The 18943-nt window shown below is 44.3% G+C and overlaps 1 protein-coding gene across 5 annotated transcripts in view; it reads right to left on the bottom strand.

The window, feature by feature from the left end:
* The window catches only part of LOC147031391 (uncharacterized), a 209742-nt gene extending 205091 nt beyond the window's left edge, over positions 1 to 4651 (bottom strand). For 3 of the 5 annotated variants that reach the window (XM_085862334.1, XM_085862343.1, XM_085862353.1), the window contains exon 1: positions 4467 to 4650. The gene's annotated coding sequence lies outside the window, so the exon portion shown is untranslated. Of the gene's footprint in view, positions 1 to 4466 lie in introns of all 5 variants that reach the window. The other 2 variants (XM_085862322.1, XM_085862371.1) reach the window with 2 other exon arrangements.
* Between the last annotated feature and the right edge of the window lie 14292 nt (positions 4652 to 18943).

The following is an 18943-nucleotide window of genomic DNA, read 5'->3' as shown; positions in this document are numbered from 1 at the left end:
CCCTACACCGGTACACCGGTACTCATTTTGTGACCTCAGAAGGATAACAGGCTGAGTTAACCCCACCTGATGTCAAATTCAGCAGCCAATGGGGGCTCAAACTCAGGACCCTGAGATCCAAAACCAGCCCCCCCCCCCCCCCGAGCCACTTTGCCAAACACCAGGAAACAATATTTCATGTCAAGTCATGTTTTGCCTACTCCTACCTCACCCTCAACCCCGTGCACATTGTTTCATGCTCACAGTACTCCGGAATATCAGCAATAAAAGTGAGATCATCATTGCGCGGGTAATGCCTCAATCGAAAGTAGGAAAATCGAGTGAAAATAACCACAAAGTATTGTAGACGGATAACATGATGCATTGCAGTGTTGTAATGGTTTTGACTTGAAATCTGCAATCCTGCCCTCAGCCACACCACGATGACAAAATACAAAAATGCGCACATCGTCCACCAATTGGGATGCTTGGCACTTCGTCATCATTTAGAAATATTCCGATTTATTGCGAAATGAATAATTTAATCTGAATGCAGATTTAGAGAAAGTAAAGCAAGTCATGGAAATGACACATCTCCATCACCGAAGGATGAAGAGTCAGTACCGAAGCTGAATAGTAAACCAATTAACCATCGTCGATAACGAAGATGGCAGGAGACTGCAAATAAAGATCACAAGCTCGTGAACAAAGTCAACACGCAAGATAAAACGGGCTGTTAAAGGAACAACCACAGGAGAAAATTGAAGGAGGGGAGAGTGCAAGGAGATACAAGATTAGATTCTGGTCTGATGAATGGAACATGTCCTTCAACCCTGGAAAATCTTTCTCACTCATCCTGTCACTCCAGAAGGGCCATCAAACTAACTCAACTATCTATTTCCATGGTCAACCACTGAAAAAGGTTCAGTCTCTTGAACTTCACCATCGACCAGGACCTCCCCTGGGTCAACCACACAGCAAAGCTGACCTCGAAAGCCAGCCACAGAATGGGAATCTTCTGTCGAGCCAAGGATTTCCTTGGAAAATCAGAGATACTCACGGTCTACAAGGCCTCGACCTGGAGTTCAATGCAGTTCTGCTCCCCACTATGAGCAGGTGCCCCAAAATTCCATCCAATTTTTTGGCTTCCAGGCTTTTATGCTCCATCTTTATTCCATCCATCCAATAATTAAAAACTTATTTTTTCGAAAATCAAAAATCGGCTTCCAGGCTTTTATGCGCACTATAATTAACCTCTGTCAAAAAATTTCAGCCCGATCCGTCAAAAACTATGACTAGTATGCAATTATGTTGCGACCACTCATGTTGCCTATCGGCTTGTCTGTTTGTTTGTGACTCTCTCCAGAGCGTAGCTCCGTGACGTTTGATGCGATCTTGATGAAACTTGGACACAAGCTCGATATCATGGTCTAGTTGTGTCTCTTTGTATGAGGGTCGTCCCACGCCCCTTGTGGGCGGAGCCACGCCCACTTGAACTTTTTATTGGTTCGCGGGTGCCAGCAGTGACCACTATTTTCGTTGTGTCTGTGTGTCTGTCTGTCTGTCTGTCTGTTTGTTTGTGACTCTCTCCAGAGCATAGCTCTGTGACGTTTGATGCGATCTTGATGAAACTTGGACACAAGCTAGATATCATGGTCGAGCTGTGTCTTTTTGTATGAGGGGCGTCCCACGCCCCTTGTGGGCGGAGCCACGCCCACTTGAACTTTTTTCTCTTTTTTTTCTCACAATTTCATTTCCTAGAAGCGGTGCGTAATGTCCAGAAGTACAACATATAAAAAATCAGATTTGATTTGGTCAATTTTGACGGAAGAGATAGGTTTTTACGGCAGGGCTTCCTCAAAAGCTTCCACTGACTCAATTGTACCTATCGTGGCATTGTTCAATAATGGCCGCGAACCATCGTCGCATTCTGGCTTGTACAATTTTTTTTTGAAAAATGTTTATTTACAAGATCAAGGCTTGTGAAAGAGCAAGGTGACGGAGGGTATGAGCTGACAGTGGGGCAGCGGGTAAAAATGGTTGTGTCAGGAAGTAATGGGGGTGGGGGGTAATAAAGATTATGGGTGGGGATGGGGGATGACATGAGGTGGTGGTGCACCACCTGTTTGAAGTCAGCATTTCTGAGACGATTGAGAAGTTTGTGAACGACACATGTAGAACTGCATGAATGAAATGTTTCCTTCCTTTCTTACAATGGCACAGATGATGAATTGACATCCAAGAAGGACGTTTCCAAAGTCAGAGGTTGGGGGGAGGAGGGGAAGTGGGGGGGGGGTATGCATTGTGTGGTACGTGTAAGACTTCAGAGATAGTGTTGTGACCATCAAAGCGGAGAGTTACATTTCGGCACAACATTATAAGAAGAAAGATTCACAGAACATGGTACAACAGCACCGTTCGTATCGATTAAATATCTTAGAAACCCAGATCACCAGGGCACACCGATTCCTTTGGAATTGTAAAAGGTTCAAAAGAATACGAGTGTTGGAGTGCTGTTTGAGCTTCTCAGTTACTTACAAAGATATATTGAATTAAATAGGCTCATAAAAAAAAAACTTCAAACAGCAAGAGTGTGGGAAGAGGAAGTGGGGCAGGGGGGGATGTCCTGTATTTAAGCTTCTTGAAGCAGGAATTTGCCTCTTGCGCATTCTGACCCGCTCACCTGAGCTTGTGAGCTGGGAGGATGAGACGAGAGGGTACGCACACTCGCTTCTGTACCGTATAGCCTGGGTAGGGTCATCAAACTAACCAAGTAGGGTAGGCCAAGAGTAGGCGAGCCGTCGCCGGCACTACGGTTCAAATTCCAAATTCCTTCTCGAAGCAGCAAGGGAGCACCGACTGCATTCGCGGCATAGCCACGCTCCTAGCGATGATGCAACCAGCAAGCACAGGCTGCATACAAACCAAACGATGGTGACTTGCTTCTTCTCTCGTAATGTCCTTTTCGTTCATTTAGCAATGATCAATGATGGATGGAGCCGAACGTCATTGACGATACACTAACACACTCACAGCAAGTGTAAGTGAGAGAGTGAACAACGGTGGTGAACATGTGACCGTAAGAATGAAAAGTGATCCAGCCTCCTGAAATTGAGTGAGAGAGAGTGAGAGTGAGAGTGAGAGTGAGAGTGAGAGTGAGAGTGAGAGTGAGAGTGAGAGTGAGAGTGAGAGTGAGAGTGAGAGTGAGAGTGAGTGAGAGAGAGAGAGAGAGAGAGAGAGAGCGAGAGAGCGAGAGAGAGTGTGAGTGAGAGTGAGAGTGAGAGAGAGAGCGAGAGGGAGAGTGAGAGTGAGAGTGAGAGAGAGAGTGAGAGTGAGAGTGAGAGTGAGAGTGAGAGTGAGAGTGAGAGTGAGAGTGAGAGTGAGAGAGAGAGAGTGAGTGAGTGTGAGCGAGAGAGAGAGTGAGTGAGTGTGAGCGAGAGAGAGAGAGCGAGAGTGAGCGAGAGTGAGCGAGAGAGAGAGAGAGAGAGAGAGAGAGAGAGAGAGAGAGAGAGAGAGAGAGAGAGTGAGCGATTGATCCCAGACAACGAGATGAGTGGCCTAGCTGAGCGGTGATGTCATGAAGCAGACATGTCTGTACTTCACTCTGCTTTCGTTTCACCAGCATTTAATTCCACTCCATGTGATGCACAACTCGACGTGCAGAGCAACTACCTCGGACACCTTCAAAAAGAGCCTCCGCTTCCACTCCGTGATAATATCCTCACGTGGACTTGTTTATGGAAACTTTTTCACGTTCAAACAAAGTTGACCTTCCAGATTTGTTTAGTGATGTTGATTCTCGGAATAATGAGCATGCACACACACACACACACACACACACACACACACACACACACACACACACACACACACACACACACACACACACACACACACACACACACACACACACACACACACACACACACACACAGCAGTTTGACAGGATCACAGGGGTTGGGGGGGGGGGGAAGGGAAGCAGCAAACGAACGAGACGATGTGTCACTCCATGAAGTCATCTCATGTTTCATTTACTTTTCTCTACAGTTATGGTAGCGCTCGCAGGATGGCCTGGAGGTACGCACACTCACCTGTATGCCGTCCAGCTTGGGTTCGAATCCCAACCCAGCTATAAACTGCCATCCTGGTGTTTCACAGGGAGGGTGCTTCAACAATGTGTGTGCGAGTGTGTAAATAGTAAAACTTCTACAGGACAACGGGGTGTTAGTGCCTGGAGGGCACGACGAGTGATGGGTGGACGGAGTATGAGTAATGGAGGCGGGAGGAACGAGGAGGATTGAGTAAAAGGTGACCACTGGATTAGTAAATAAATAAACTTGGAGAGTTAGTGTCCAACTAGAGTACAACGTGGACGAGTCAAACAGCTTCATGAGACTCGGAGGGGACAGAAGGCGCGTTTTCCCACGCGTTTCACTCTGTCGTGTGTGTCACGCGCGAGGGTCTCCGAGAGCGGGAAACTCACTCACCGCATCACTCGCACGCTCCACTCGCTGCTGTTCGCTCAGCTGACAGCTGCACTCGCTCCCCGAAACAGCAGCACTCCGCACTCCTCTCTCTCTCTCTCTCTCTCTCTCAATGCGCAACTTTATGAGTCATAAGCCGTCGGGTCTACCTCGCCGCTCCAGTTCAAACGGCGATCCCCAAACCCAACCCCCTCGATATGACGTCATGAGAGCGGGACCCGCCCCATTGGTGGAGATCCATTAAAAGTCCGAAAGCCCGTTTGTGATGCAAACAATTCCACCAAGAGAAAACAAAGGAAACAATCGAGTTCACTTTGACCCCTCCGTAGATAGTTACCGCTTAACCGGGAGTTTAATTTGGGTCGGACTTGGTTTAATAAATAAATTACCGCAAAACGTAAAAATGGCGGGACGCGCGCGCCCTCACGCGACACGCGTCTTCCACCCCCTCCGCGACCTCTCGAGAATAATAATTTACATTCTTCACTATCCACGACAATAGAGCACACGTGGATTCTTGCGGTGGATTTCGTGGACACTTTGGTGTCTTTGGGGGCCATCTATTTATTACGTACGCATTTTACAGAAATATATAAAGCGGTGTGCGTGGCAGTGAGTGGGGTTATCCCCCCTTTTTTGTGGCTGCTGTGATTGTTATTACGAATGACGCGTCTGTGTATGTATTTGGTGGATGATATGCACTTTGTGCAAAATGTTAATGGAGGATTAACGAGCGATATAAGGGCCCCATTGATCCCACAGATCTGGTATTCCCTCAATCCCACCTCCCAGTGCCATGACACACGACCACCCCTGCTTCTCCATCCCCTAACCTGATATGATAGACGGAGCGCAAAGATCAATCCTGTTGAGTCCCCAAGCAGAAAGAACTGTGGTAGTGAGTGCGACCCAAGTGGAGTCCAGAGTTGGGTCTTCGCACTGCGAGATTCTCAGTGAGTGGTTCGTGCGTTCGATACGTGCCCGAGAAAGCCGCTCAGCACAGTATGCAGTCGGCTCAGCGCCATGAAACGGAGAGCAGACCACAGAGCTGCGGCCACTGTACTGAGGACCTGTTTGGTGGCCAGCGTAGATGAGATGCATCAGTAGTTATGATAATGCATACATGGGTGCACCGGGGCATGGTTAAGAGGAGTCATGTGACCCATCCATGTCCTGATGTTGCGTTCCGTTGTGTTGTGTTGCGCCGTGCCCGGGAATAAACCTGTTGTTCCCACTTCAGAGTTTTAGTCTCTGACTATTGAATATCTTACAGTGGCGACGAGGATGGGATGTCTTCGTGCATCAGCATATTGTAAGAACTAGTGCGGGCCCGAAGGGGCATGCCAGTATGTGCAGCTTCGTTCCTGCAGTATCAGGTCCCCAGCATCAATTGTGACGTCATATCAAACGAAGAAAAGAATTGTGACGCATCTCTCTCGCCCTCCTCTCTCCCCCTCTCTCTCAGACTCCTGTCACCACACCTCTCTCGCCCCCCTCTCTCCCTCCCCTCTCTTGCCCCCCTCTATCCCTCCCCTCTCACCCCCTCTCTCCCTCCTCTCTCACCCCCTCTCCCCCTCCCTTCTCTTGCCCCCCTCTCACCCCCTCCCTCACCCTTCTCTCCCCCTCCTCTCTCCCTTCTCTTGCCCCCTCTCACCCTCCTCTCCCCCTCCCTCTCTTACCCCCTCTCTCCCCTCCTCTTGCCACCCCTTTCACCCTTTTCTCTTCCCCTCCTCTCTCCCTTCTCTCTCCCCCTCCTCTCGCCTTTCTCTCTCCCCCCTCCTCTCTCCCTCCCCTCTCTTGCCACCCCCCACTCACCCCCTCTTTCCCCCACTCACCCCCTCCTGTCTCCCCTCCCTCTCTTCCCCCTCACCCCCTCTCTTCCCCCCTCACCCCCTCTCTCGCCCCCTTTCTCCCCCTCCTCTCTTGTCCCTCTCTCTGTAAATGTATTTACAAATGTCTATCAAGCACAACGATTAATTCCAACCTTGGGGGAAAAAACAGCTTTTAAACCCTTGGGAAACAGCTGTTTCCCTCGGGAAAATTCAAACCTTTGGATTAATTAATAATTTGAATAATAATCAAACCTTGGGAGTTGGCACATACCCAGAGAAAGGCACATACCCAGGTCCCCAGTGTCGATTGCGATGTCATACCATACCAAACGGAGAATTGTGGGGTCAATCCTTCGAAAAAAATAATTAATGAATTAAATAAACATTAATTGTGACGTCATTCGTGACGTCATAGCACCGTGTCCTGTCATTGGTTCACAGATACATGGCCGTAACTTGGGAACCGCTCGTCCGATCGATATCAAACCTCGAAAAGGCACATCCCCGGGTCCCCGGCAATATTCCTGGCAAGTTTCAATGAGATCGGCCTGGCGGTCGTCGACAGACAAACAGACAGAAAGACAAACAGACAGAAAGACAAACAGACAGAAAGACAAACAGACAGAAAGACAAACAGACAGACAAACAGACAGACAAACATTGCTGGAATTATAGATAGATACGCAGTGGGGGATGATTGAGAAGACTATAGCGATCGTCTGAAGCAGAACTTCGTGGCAAACAAAATGGACACTGATGAGGAGGCTGAAAGGCGGCGAGCTGTATGACTGACCGTATGCGGCACCCCGACGTAGAGCCTCATCAAAGATCTTCTTTCCCCATCCAAACCTTCTGACAAGTCATATGAAGAGCTCGTCAGTCTCGTGAAAAGACATTATCACCATAAACCGGGTAAGATCGTCTCGAGATATAAATTTTATACCCACCATCGTCAAGAAGGTCAGTTAGCATCCGAGTCCGTGGTTGATTTTCGCCGAATTGCCGAACATTGTGAGTTTACAGATAAACTCGAAGAGATGTTTCATGATTTCTTTATAATAGGCATCAATGACGACTCAATTCTGCTGAAACCCCTTCCTGAATCCGACCCCAATTTGGCTAAAGTCATGGAAATAGCCACTGCGTGTATGCAAACTGCCGAGAGCCTGCGTGTGATCTCTATCAAGTCAAAAGTTATCCAGCAGGACCCATCGGTTAACAAGGTAACCTTTGGCTACAATTAAAAGTGTTTTAGCAATCCAGCAAATTCACCTCCACCTCCTGACATTTCTGAATCCACCCAGATGGTTGGGGTAACTTGTTGGCGTTGTGGTGTTAATCATCAAGCTTTACAATGTCGGTATAGGAATTATACCTGTGACAACTGTGCTAAACAGGATCACTTGAAGTGTCGTTGTTCTCGATCCAAGTCAAAGAACTTGTCCCCTACTTATCACATTGGGGTGAACCCTGATGCAGCGGACGATAGGTCACAGAGCACAGCCTGCAGCCGAGAGTCAAGTGAGGAACTTCATGAGGTTTTCTCTGTTGGAACAAAGAGCTCCGATGCTCCTATTATAGTTGATGTAACAACCGATAAGATCCCAGTGAGGATGGAAGTTGATACCGGTGCTTCCAGATCAATTCAAAGCGAGAGAAAGTTTACCTCCATCTACCCTCCGAGAAAGGCTCCTGCACTCCGGCCTGTATCTACTGACTCGAGAACATACACCAAGGAGGTGGTTCCTGTAGTTGGCTCAGCTAACATAACTTTAGGATATGGAAACAGTACTCATGTCCTCCCACGACTGATAGTGCGTGGAGAAGGACCAACCCTCTTCAGCTGAGATTGGTTACAAATAATCAGACTTAATTGGAGTGACGTAAACAGTCTCCAACTCTGATTCTCGATACTATACCGTGCTCACCAAGTACCCTGGCCTGTTCAGCGATGGTGTTGTCACCTTTGCAGGGCCCAGTGAGGATTCATGTTTCTGCAGATGCTCAGCCATTGTTCCAGAAGGCTAGACCTGTGCCCTACCTGATGTGATCAATGATCGAATGTGAGCTTGACCGCCTGCAGAGTGAGGGCATCATCTCACCAGTCGAGTACTCCGACTGGGCAGCACCTATTGTTCCAACACTCAAAGCAGATGGAACAGTGCGCATTTGTGTGGACTACAAAACGACGATCAACCGCTATTCAAAGCTGGATGGCTACCCTTGTTCCAAGGAACTTGTTCTCAGTTGATAGCTCTTTATATGGCATCGAGTGTGCGTTGTTGCAAACAAATGGAACCGGTAATCTCCAGCCTGTTGCGCATGCATCAAAAACCGGATCTGACACTGAACGTCACTATGCTCATGTCGAACGAGAGGCATTAGCGTGTGTCTGGGGCACCTTGAAGATGCACCAACATGTCTTTGGAAGACATATTACCATTGAGACTGATCACAAACCCTTGTTAGATCTCCTGGGACAACCCAGAGCCATTCTGCCCACATCATCAGGTCGTGTACAACGTTGGGCGTTGACCCTTGCCGGTTAAGACTATTCATTGGTTTACCGCCCGGGTAAGCAAATGTAGTGTGATGACGCGCTCAGTCGCTTTCCGCTTCCCGTAACCATCCCAGAACCTCCACAATCTGGCGATATCATTCATCTCACGGCGAACGTCATTCACGATGAGATGTCTGTAACTGCAAAGCAGATTGCTTGTGCTACCAATAGCAATCCAGATTTGTCACAAATTAAATGCTGTGTTATGTCAGGTGATTGGATATCATGACAGGAAGGGGCGAAACTGTACCTCATACGGAAGGATGGGCTCTCCGTTGATGCAGAGTGTCTGCTTAGGCGATAGCCGAGTGATAATTCCGCCTCAACTCCGCGGGAAAATTATCAGTGAACTCCACAATGCTCATCCAGGCATCGTCACCGTGAAGGTATTGTCCAAGCCCATGTTTGATGGCCTGGTTTGGGCACTGGGCAGTGACATTGAGTCCAGGGCACACCATTGTAACACTTGTCAAGCCCATGTCATGACACCGCCACAGTGTCCATTGGCCATGTGGTCATGGCCATCAAAACAATGGTCCAGACTACACATTGACCATGCTGGTCCATGTCAAGGGAAGTTTTTCCTTTTCGTCGTTGATGCCCACTCCAAATGGATTGAAGCTCTCGTGGTGCCATCCTCGTCCTCTGCTGTAACAATTGAAGCTCTATGCACCATGTTCATGTAACAAGGTATTCCAAACTCCATTGTATCAGATAATGGATCGCCATTTACGAGTTCAGAGTTTCAGAACTTTTGTAAAATGAATGGCATTAAGCACTCCACATCTGCTCCCTACAAACCTGCCAGTGATGGTCAAGCCGAACGTGGTTAAGATCATCAAGAATGGTCTAAGCCGCGTCAAGGAAGGCTCCATTCAATCTCGTCTCGCTCGTGTGTTGCTCAACTACCGCAGCAGACCACATCAAACCACCGGTCGCTCACCTGCCAAGCTTCTGGTGGGTCGTAAATTGACGACATGGTTATCATTAGGACCCGGACGTAACGGTCGAGGTCGAGAATAACACGCATCAATAGAAGCGTAATCATGACTAAACATCTGTATTCCAGATCAACACAAACAAATCCCAACTTCCAGATCAACGATCCTGTATACGTGTTGAACTCTGAATGTGGAACCAAGTGGTTATCTGGCATCATTGTCGATAACATTGGTCAAATGATGTTTCTTGTGAAGTTGTGTGAAGGTAGATGCATGCGTAAACATGTTGACCAACTCAGGTTACGTCATGGAGAGCCAGACATTGAACCGGCTCAAGAGCTTTTGTCACCCACTCCTGAATCAACACCACCTGCGTTTGAACCTGAGGTGTTTCCTCATGAAAGCTTTTCACCCATCAATGTACCTGAACTCTTTCCCGACCCTGTACCCCTTATTGAGAAGCCCCAGCAGTTGCAAGCAAGGATAGCCCTCCACTCGCCCTGAGAAGATCTGCTCGTGTCTGTAAGCCTCCTGAGCGTCTTGATTTGTATCTACGAAAACAAGGGGGGGGGTGGGAAGATGTGATGTATCAGTAGTTACACTAATGCATGCATACATGGGTGCACCGGGGTGTGGTTAAGAGGAGACTTGTGACCCGCCCATGTCCTGATGCTGTGCTGTGTTGTGCCCGGGTCCGAATAAACCTGTTGTTCCCACTTCAGAGTTTTCGTCTCTGACTTTTGAATACACTAGTGCGGGCCCGTAGGTGCGTGCCCGTAGGTGCGTGCCAGTATGTGCAGCTTCGTTCCTTTGCTCTCATAAACGACGACTGGATTGGGGCATTTTTTCAATTAGATCAGATCAACCGTATCATAAGTGGCCATACCTTGGGAAACACCTGGGAAACATACTCAGGTCCCCAGCGTCAATTGTGACGTCATATCAAACGAAGAAGAAGAAGAATAATTGTGACGAACCTCTCTCTCGCCCCCCTTTCTCCCCCCTAGTCTCGCCCCTCCTCTCCCCCCTCTCTCTCATCCCCCCCTCTCCTGTCCCCTCCTCTCTCCCCCTCTCTTGCATTGACGCCCCTCTCTCTCTCACCCCCTCTCTCGCCCCGCTCTCTTGCCCCCCTCTCTCGCCCCGCTCTCTTGCTCCCCTCTCTCCCCCCTCCTCTCTGTAAATGTATTCACAAATGTCTACCAAGCACAACAATCAATTCAAACCTTTGGAGAAAAACAGCCTTCAAACACTTGGGAAACTGCTGTTTCCCTTGGATTAATTAATAATTTGAACAATCATTTGAACAATTAATTCGAACCTTGGGGAAAAAACTGCTTTCAAACCTTGGGAAACACTTGGGAAACAGCTGAAACGGAGAAAGAACGATATCAAACCTTGAAAAGGCACATACTCAGGTCCCCAGCGTCGATTGTGACGTCATACCAAACGAAGAATAAGAAAATTGTGACGTCAATCGTGCAAAAATATATATATATATATATATATATATATATATATATTAATTGTGACGTCATAGCACCGTGTCTTGTCATTGGTCGACAGATAAGTGGCCGTAACTTAGGAACCGCTCGTCCGATCGATATCAAACCATGAAAAGGCACATCCGCGGGTCCCCGGCAATATTCCTGGCAAGTTTCAACCAGATCGGACCGGCGGTCGTCGAGAAACGGCGGTCGCAGACAGACAGACAGACAGACAGACAGACACAGAGATTGCTGGAATTATAGATAGATACACGAAGTCATCACTCTCCGGAAGTCCGTACGTTGTAACCTGTAATGGGGAACGCGGCGGAGGTTCCCTTCCCCATCGGCCACGCCCACGCAGCAACGTGTCTTGTCATTGGTTGGTAAATAAATGGCCATAACTTGGGAGGAACTTGTCCAATTAATATCAAACCTTGAAAAGGCACATCCTCAGGTCCACAGCAATATATCTGGCAAGTTTCAATTAAATCAGAGCAGTGTTTGTCGAGAAACAGCGGTCACACACACACACACACACACACACACACACACACACACACACACACACACACACACACACACACACACACACACACACACACACACACACACACACACACACACACACACACACACACACTGCTGGAATTACAGATAGATTACAGTGGAGGAGCTCACCGCGTCACGCTGAGAGGCTGTGAGTGTGGGGCCTTTCCCCCAACAACTTTAATTTGTTCCTTTGCTTCTCCCCGCCATTCGCAACCCAACCCCCTGGTGTATATTCGGATACATGGTGACAGAGTCAATTAATTTCCTTTCTTGTTCAGTAAGTGCAAGTTAATTGTTTACAATTTTTATTTGTTTTTTTGGGGGGGGCAATGGGGAGGGAAGGAGGCAAACCCTCCCCCAGACTCCAGACATCACAATCACCCATCCACATACAAACTACCAACAAGTCCTGCGAACATCCCAGGACTCCTCTCTCTGTTACTCTTCCTCGTGACTGGTAGCTATGTAATTCCATTTTAAACCGATCTCGTCTTTCTGCTGCCACTACCTTTTGAGGGAGACCAGGCACTGCATCCTCTTACTGTCAGCTAACCCTTCTCTTCTTTATTCATCCTCCACCGAGGCTCCGTTGGGATTTGCGCCTTGTTTCCTTTGGTTGGTCATTTATTAGATGCAAACATGGGTGCCTAACGTTGCCGGGCTCCTCCTCCCAGTCCTTCCCCTTCCTCATCCCAACCCTCCCACTTCCCCTGCCCCCCCCCCTCGATTAGTGGAGGTTGGGTTTGGGGCTTCCCACTCTCTGGGGACGTGTACAATACAAAAACGCAAGTTATCTCCACAGCTGACTTGTAATACCCTCTGCCAGCATCATTAGGTGGCGCTACACGAGACACATTTACATCGAGAATTTTCCTTGCCATTCCTCCTGAATGAACCTCCACGACGACAGATGAAACCAAATGGCCATGTTCACCACGAGGTCGAACTTGGTCCATGTGCCAAGTTTGGTGGCAATTGGCCAAGTAGCTTTGGCGTGATTGGTGTTACACACAAACAGACAATGACATTTATTTTTTAGATACTGTACTTGTGAATCCTGTTTGTTCATTGTCATTACTATCAAGAAATTGTTTCATCTTGGTTTTGGCTTTTGGTGGGAATTTATTTATTGTTATGCAGCCTAAGGCTATTTGGCTGGATCATGTTTTTTCTGCAAGCTGTGCCACTGATAGAGTGTCCCTGTTAACCTGTTGTCCATAAACTGGTACTCCTTTGTTTAACCTCAGAAGGATGGCAGGCTGAGTCAACTCACCTGGTGTTAATTCAACAGAAAGACAAGGGCTTAAACTCAAGACCCTAGGATCTTAAGCCAGCCATCTTAACCATTAAGCCAACAGCAGGCTTTTGTGGGAAGATCCGTCAGACATAATGACGACAACTGAGTCGATGTGCTTCGTGTCCAACGTGCCCAATTATGAGCTTCGTTCCCAATGGTCCAAGTCGACCTATCACAGTTCAGCAATCTTGGCGCAAAACCTACGCGCACGTCTTCGCCCATGATGGTCGTTGGCATGTCTTACAACATTAATACTTTAAATTATTGTGAATTTGGTCTGAAAATCTCATTCCAAAAACGAATAGGTTGTGTAGTGGGGGGGGGGGTGTTTGGGTTGGGTGTTTGGGTGAATTAAAACACCCCTTTTGAAGATAATTAATGGCCTTATTGAATTATATCCTTTTATCAGCTGCATTCTCGGTCACTGCTTTCTATGGGGTCTTAAGGCGTATCCTAGGTAACCTCGCTGGGGTCTGAAGCCACCATGTTTTTTGGCCTGCTCAACCATGCCTTGACTAGGAACAGGCTGCAACGATTTCTCAAAGATAAAGGTTTTCCTTTTTCCACACTCATATTATTGAATGGCTGATCTACTTACCATAGTCCACCAGCAAGAAAAACCACATTCCATAGGATCTGTAATGTCCACGAGCTGGGACCTTTAACGTCCACCAACAAATGTTAGTGTATGGGACAGACAGTATAACAGCTACTCCACAGGACAGTACACTCATTAATGCAACTCCCGATATTCGGAGCAATAGAACTGGTTACAGTAGAATGGGTATTCCAGCCCAAACTAGATACCTTGAAAGCGAGTTCCCTCTGAGGTATCCTGCATGCCTCGGCCTCATTACTCTAAGTCACTATGTGTTCAAAGACTCATTTTTAAGTTGGGAGAATCCACAATAAGTCGGGAGTTTTAATCTTCAAAAAGATCTCTCAAAGAAATCTTTCTCAACTAATAACTTGAGCGAATAAATGCAGGAAATTGAGAAATTCCCCTGGCATCTCGTCAACGTTGCCTTTGTGTGTCGGGATGACAAACCCGTGTTTGGAGGCAATTTTGGAATTCTGTTTATTCTGTGCAGTGTGTTTTAAGTCTAACGCTACGATGATGGTTTCATCATGGTTAATATAACAAGAATGAGGATTATTTGACAAACTAGGTTTGTTGTTTCATAAGCAACTATGGCGAACCTTCATTTTGAGGATTGAAATGATCACTCGAGCAGACAGAGGTCGAGGACTTAAATGGCCTTGAGCAGGCACAGGTAAAGGACTGAAATGACCTCAAGCAGGCAAAAGTCGAGGACTGAAATGACCTCAAGTAGGCACAGGTCGAGGACTAAAATGACCTCGAGCAGGCAAAGGTCAAGGACTGAAATGACCTCGAGGAGGCAAAGGTCGAGGACTGAAATTACCTCAAGTAGGCACAGGTCGAGGACTAAAATTACCTTGAGCAGGCAAAGGTTGAGGACTGAAATGACCTCGAGGAGGCACAGGTCGAGGATTGAAATGACCTCGAGCAGGCACAGGTCGAGGACTAAAATGACCTCAGGCAGGCAAATGTTTTTGTACGAGAGTTTTAACATTACCAATGCTATCATTGTTGCTAAATTATTGGGCAGTTCGTCAGTCTGCCTTCTTTGCTCTGTCGTCTTTGTGGGAAAGTCAGATTAGGAAAGAGCCGTTGGTTTGCACACAAATGGCAATGCACTCTATTTAAAAGTAACCAATCAGACCGCTCAGTTGTATATTGGGGCCAAATCACCCAGCATGACTGTGGTTTAGTAAGACTCAGACACGTTCCAGGATATGGACTGAACACTACTTCCAGTACATGGATATATTGACTAATCTAATAAATGATCCATTTGTAATTTACGGTGTTTGTTTGGGGGAAAAAAGTACTAAATAGATATGTCGAAATATATGATTTGTTAAATCCCAAAATTCCACTTCACACCTTATATATCCAGACACAAACTGCTATAACTGTAGAATAGGGGTTATCTTTGAGGGTCATCCCAAAAGTTGTCACCCCTACTTGTAACTTAAATAAAAGGTCAAGGTGATTGCAAAATTACAGGTAAACACCTCATTATTTTCTGATATGTCTGGCAATATCAACCTTCTCACGTTACATGTTTAGTTTCAAGACTCAAAGTCATGGTGTTGAATGCATCAAGGACGCGGTCACGGCTGAAAGTTACCGAAAAACACATTAGACAAGGATTCGATTTAAAAAATACATATTCCACTGGTTGCATTGCAATGGGTGTGTGGCTGTGCCGCTGATACAGTGCCCCCAAAGATTATGGCAAGATTTTATCATTTGTCCAGGATGCCAGTGATAACTCACCTCATCCTTGTCAAAAGACGCCGTGGAATCATTAACGTCCACCCACTAATGCAAGCCGATGGGAATCAAACTCAGTCTAGATTACTTTGGTGTGTGCACTAACTCTGTACAACATTGTCAAACTGAAAGTTTCAGTAAAGAAAACGTCTGAAATTATTGTTAAAACATTACCCCGCACTGTCTGAAGAAACAAACACATGGGCATGGTCTACGAGTGTCAAAGTTGATTGGTCGTGATGATATAAAATGTTGTAATATTTTGTCCAAGTACTGCTCAACGGAATGGTTTTGAAATTGCGAAAAGGCGACTTGTGTTGTCCAATGTTCAAGTCTATAATTCAACTGAAATAAAAGAAAGATTTAAAATGTTGTAGAAAAACAATTCGGAAGTTTACCGCCATTGATGCGGCCTCTTTTTACACACCTTATTTGAGACGTTACATTAGTTCGTCGTACCTGTTGTTTGTGTCCTTTATGGTGTCCTTAAAAACATTAAGTTTCATGTTCAAAATAAGGCATTCAATTGAAATGAAGTTTTTCTTCGATCATAAATTGACGTTTGGAGACAGAACAGACAGACAGAAGTGAGTAGATGATAAATGGGGTTTCTGGGACATCCATTCAAATGAATGGGGGAAAAGGGAAAAAACTTTCTGACTCAAGCCCAAAATAGGAGACCGATTTTCTCCCCATTTATCCCCTTCCCTCCCATACAAGCAAATGTAAAATTGAGACTGCTTTTCTCCCCCTCCCATACAAGCAAATGTAAAATTGAGACTTACTGATTAAAGCACTTCTTACCCCCAACATAATCACAGTCCTTTCATATTTTCATTCCACTCAAAGAGCGAACCAACGAATATTTGCCCATGTTCTACTTTAGGGAATGACTTAATTTTCTTATAACATTCATTTCCATCGAGTATATTCACAAATAATAACTTGGAAGTTGGTTCTTGGTATAAGTGTCTTTGTTGAGCAGAAATGAAATGATAAACTTCTCTTAATGCTCTTATTTGGCCACCTCCTGAGCCACATATCATTTTGAGATTGTAGTAAATTGTTTTTCCATTGTTCAATTGATAACCATCAAAGTTTTCAGTCCATTAAAGGATATTAATTTTTTTCTTTGCATCCTCCAACTTATTTGTAATTAAATTTATCTGCTTATTTGTTTTATATACTTTTACCCTGGTTATTTCTTCAATAAGACTTCTTTGATATTTGTCACATTCTTAATGTTTGCCATTTAAATACCAAGGCTGATTACATCTCCACTCTTTGGCTTGGTTATTGCTTGGTTCTATAATTTATAAATCAGCATAAAGATGATGGTAGCCTGTTAAAATTCCCAACCCAATATCTTAACACATACTTATACATATAACCATAAGAGAGACTATTGATTCCATTCACCAAAATATATATTTTATTATCAAAAGCTCCTAATGCTTTCTTATTTATCTCTTCTGTATATAATTGATGTTTATAACTTCTTATTGTATTCATTTTTCTGTACTTTTCCTTCTTTAAGGTTAAACAGTTGCAATATAATAATGTTTAAAGTTTATTGTTTCCTTGATTATAATTTTCGTTATTCCCTTTAGCTTCTTATCATACCTTTCAATGTTATTATTATCAATGTACGTAAAAGCACAAGACTTTGATCTCAATCCTATAAATTCACTCATGACCTTCCCACCCAATTCATCTTTAAACTTACCAATAACCTTTTTATTCTTTAATGAAAGCAACACATCACCTGACTTATAATTACTTGTATCATATATATCAATATTATCAATCATATCCTCAGATACATCACTTGTCTTAATTTGTAATATTAAACTATCTGTATCCATATATAACAATGACACATTATCCTTATACTTTGATTTTAAATTATTATAGTAATAGTCATACATTAACGACTTTGACAAGTCAAAAATTGATGTCCTATATAAATAGGTTTATCCATTTCAATACTCTCCTTTTTCAAATGAATAGCACAAAAGTTCTCTGAAAACACCTCCACTCGTTCAAAACTTGGTCTATTAATTAACTTTGAAGCCTGTTTCCAAGATGTAGCAAGTCTGATGTTTTGTCGATTCCTAACATTTTCCATAATCTTTCCAAATACAGCATCATTCATTAATTTATAAAAGTCCTTCTCAAAATCTGTTTTTGCTTCTGTTCTCCTTTTTGTATTAAAATCAATATACTTCTTTAACCAATGACTTTGTTTAAACTTCAAAATTCTATGAATTTTCTTCACTCTCAACCCAGCAGATAAATATTGTCTCAAGTTCCTTTGATGCAAAACATAACTTTCTTTATCATTTAATGCAGTAAGTAGTTTTTCTGGAGATTTACCTTTTATATTAAATGACTGTTGGTAATCATTTAACCATTCTTTTCTTGGACTTTCTTTATCAAGAGCATAAGGTAGGTCTTTATGTTTGTGATGAAGTTCTTCTGGATATTTTAAATCAACCTCAAAATAATATCCAACTTCAACTTCATCCAATTATTTTTGAGAAGAGACAACAATGTCTTATAGAACTTCTTCATAATGTTTTTCTTTAACCCATTTAAGTTTTCCAGAAGGCAAAGATTGAGACATAGCCCACCCATACAAATTGTTAGCATCATAATACATCAGGTAAGAGTTGGCCTCATTCTTAATACCTTTTTCTCTTCCTTTGTTAATGACATTGGTTTATAGGTTTTAACCATTATTTCTCTTAGTCTTATACAGTCTTTTTCCAATAGTCTTACGAACTCCTCTGAGGCATCTTCTCCTCTATAAAGTTTCTCACTTGTTGTATTCATCAGCAACAGATGATTTGATATAATCACAGAAACTACAAGGTGTATGTTTTTGATATTTATTTGTGTATGATTTATTTGGATTTGGAGAAACAGTATCTATCTTTTGAAGGATACTTTCAAAATCAGCATATATCACAAACGGATGTTTTATAGATTTGTGAAAATCTTTGAATGATATGTTTGAACCTGCTTTTGGTAAATTGATTACGGTTGATTTATGATTACTACAATATTTTGAATGTTGATTTAATCGTTCTTTGTGTGAAAGAAGTTGAGACATCTCTTACAAGGATACGTTTTACATTTTCTCTTGTATAGTAGTGATTTGGTTAATCTTGATAAAAGCATAACGTGATTTTTCCTTTGAAGTAAAGTAGAGAAGGTCAATGTGTGTTTCATCATTTTTATAGTTGTTTGAAATTTCTAATATCTGAACTTTGTTTGTATCTGTTAATCCATACACATTAACAGATAGATTAATTATTCATTTTCTCAAATTTAGGAATATCTCTCAATGACATTGGAAACTTTAAATCTTTAACATTTAATGTATTCTCATATTTCTTATAATGTTCAAATCCTTTCAGGATTCCATTGTGGAGCATGTAAGTGAGCAA

The sequence above is a fragment of the Eptatretus burgeri genome, chromosome 2, assembly GCF_056783735.1.
Source record: "Eptatretus burgeri isolate ZD-2024b chromosome 2, Ebu_testis_v1, whole genome shotgun sequence".
Taxonomy (NCBI): domain Eukaryota; kingdom Metazoa; phylum Chordata; class Myxini; order Myxiniformes; family Myxinidae; genus Eptatretus; species Eptatretus burgeri.
This window is presented reverse-complemented; position numbering and strand designations above follow the sequence as displayed.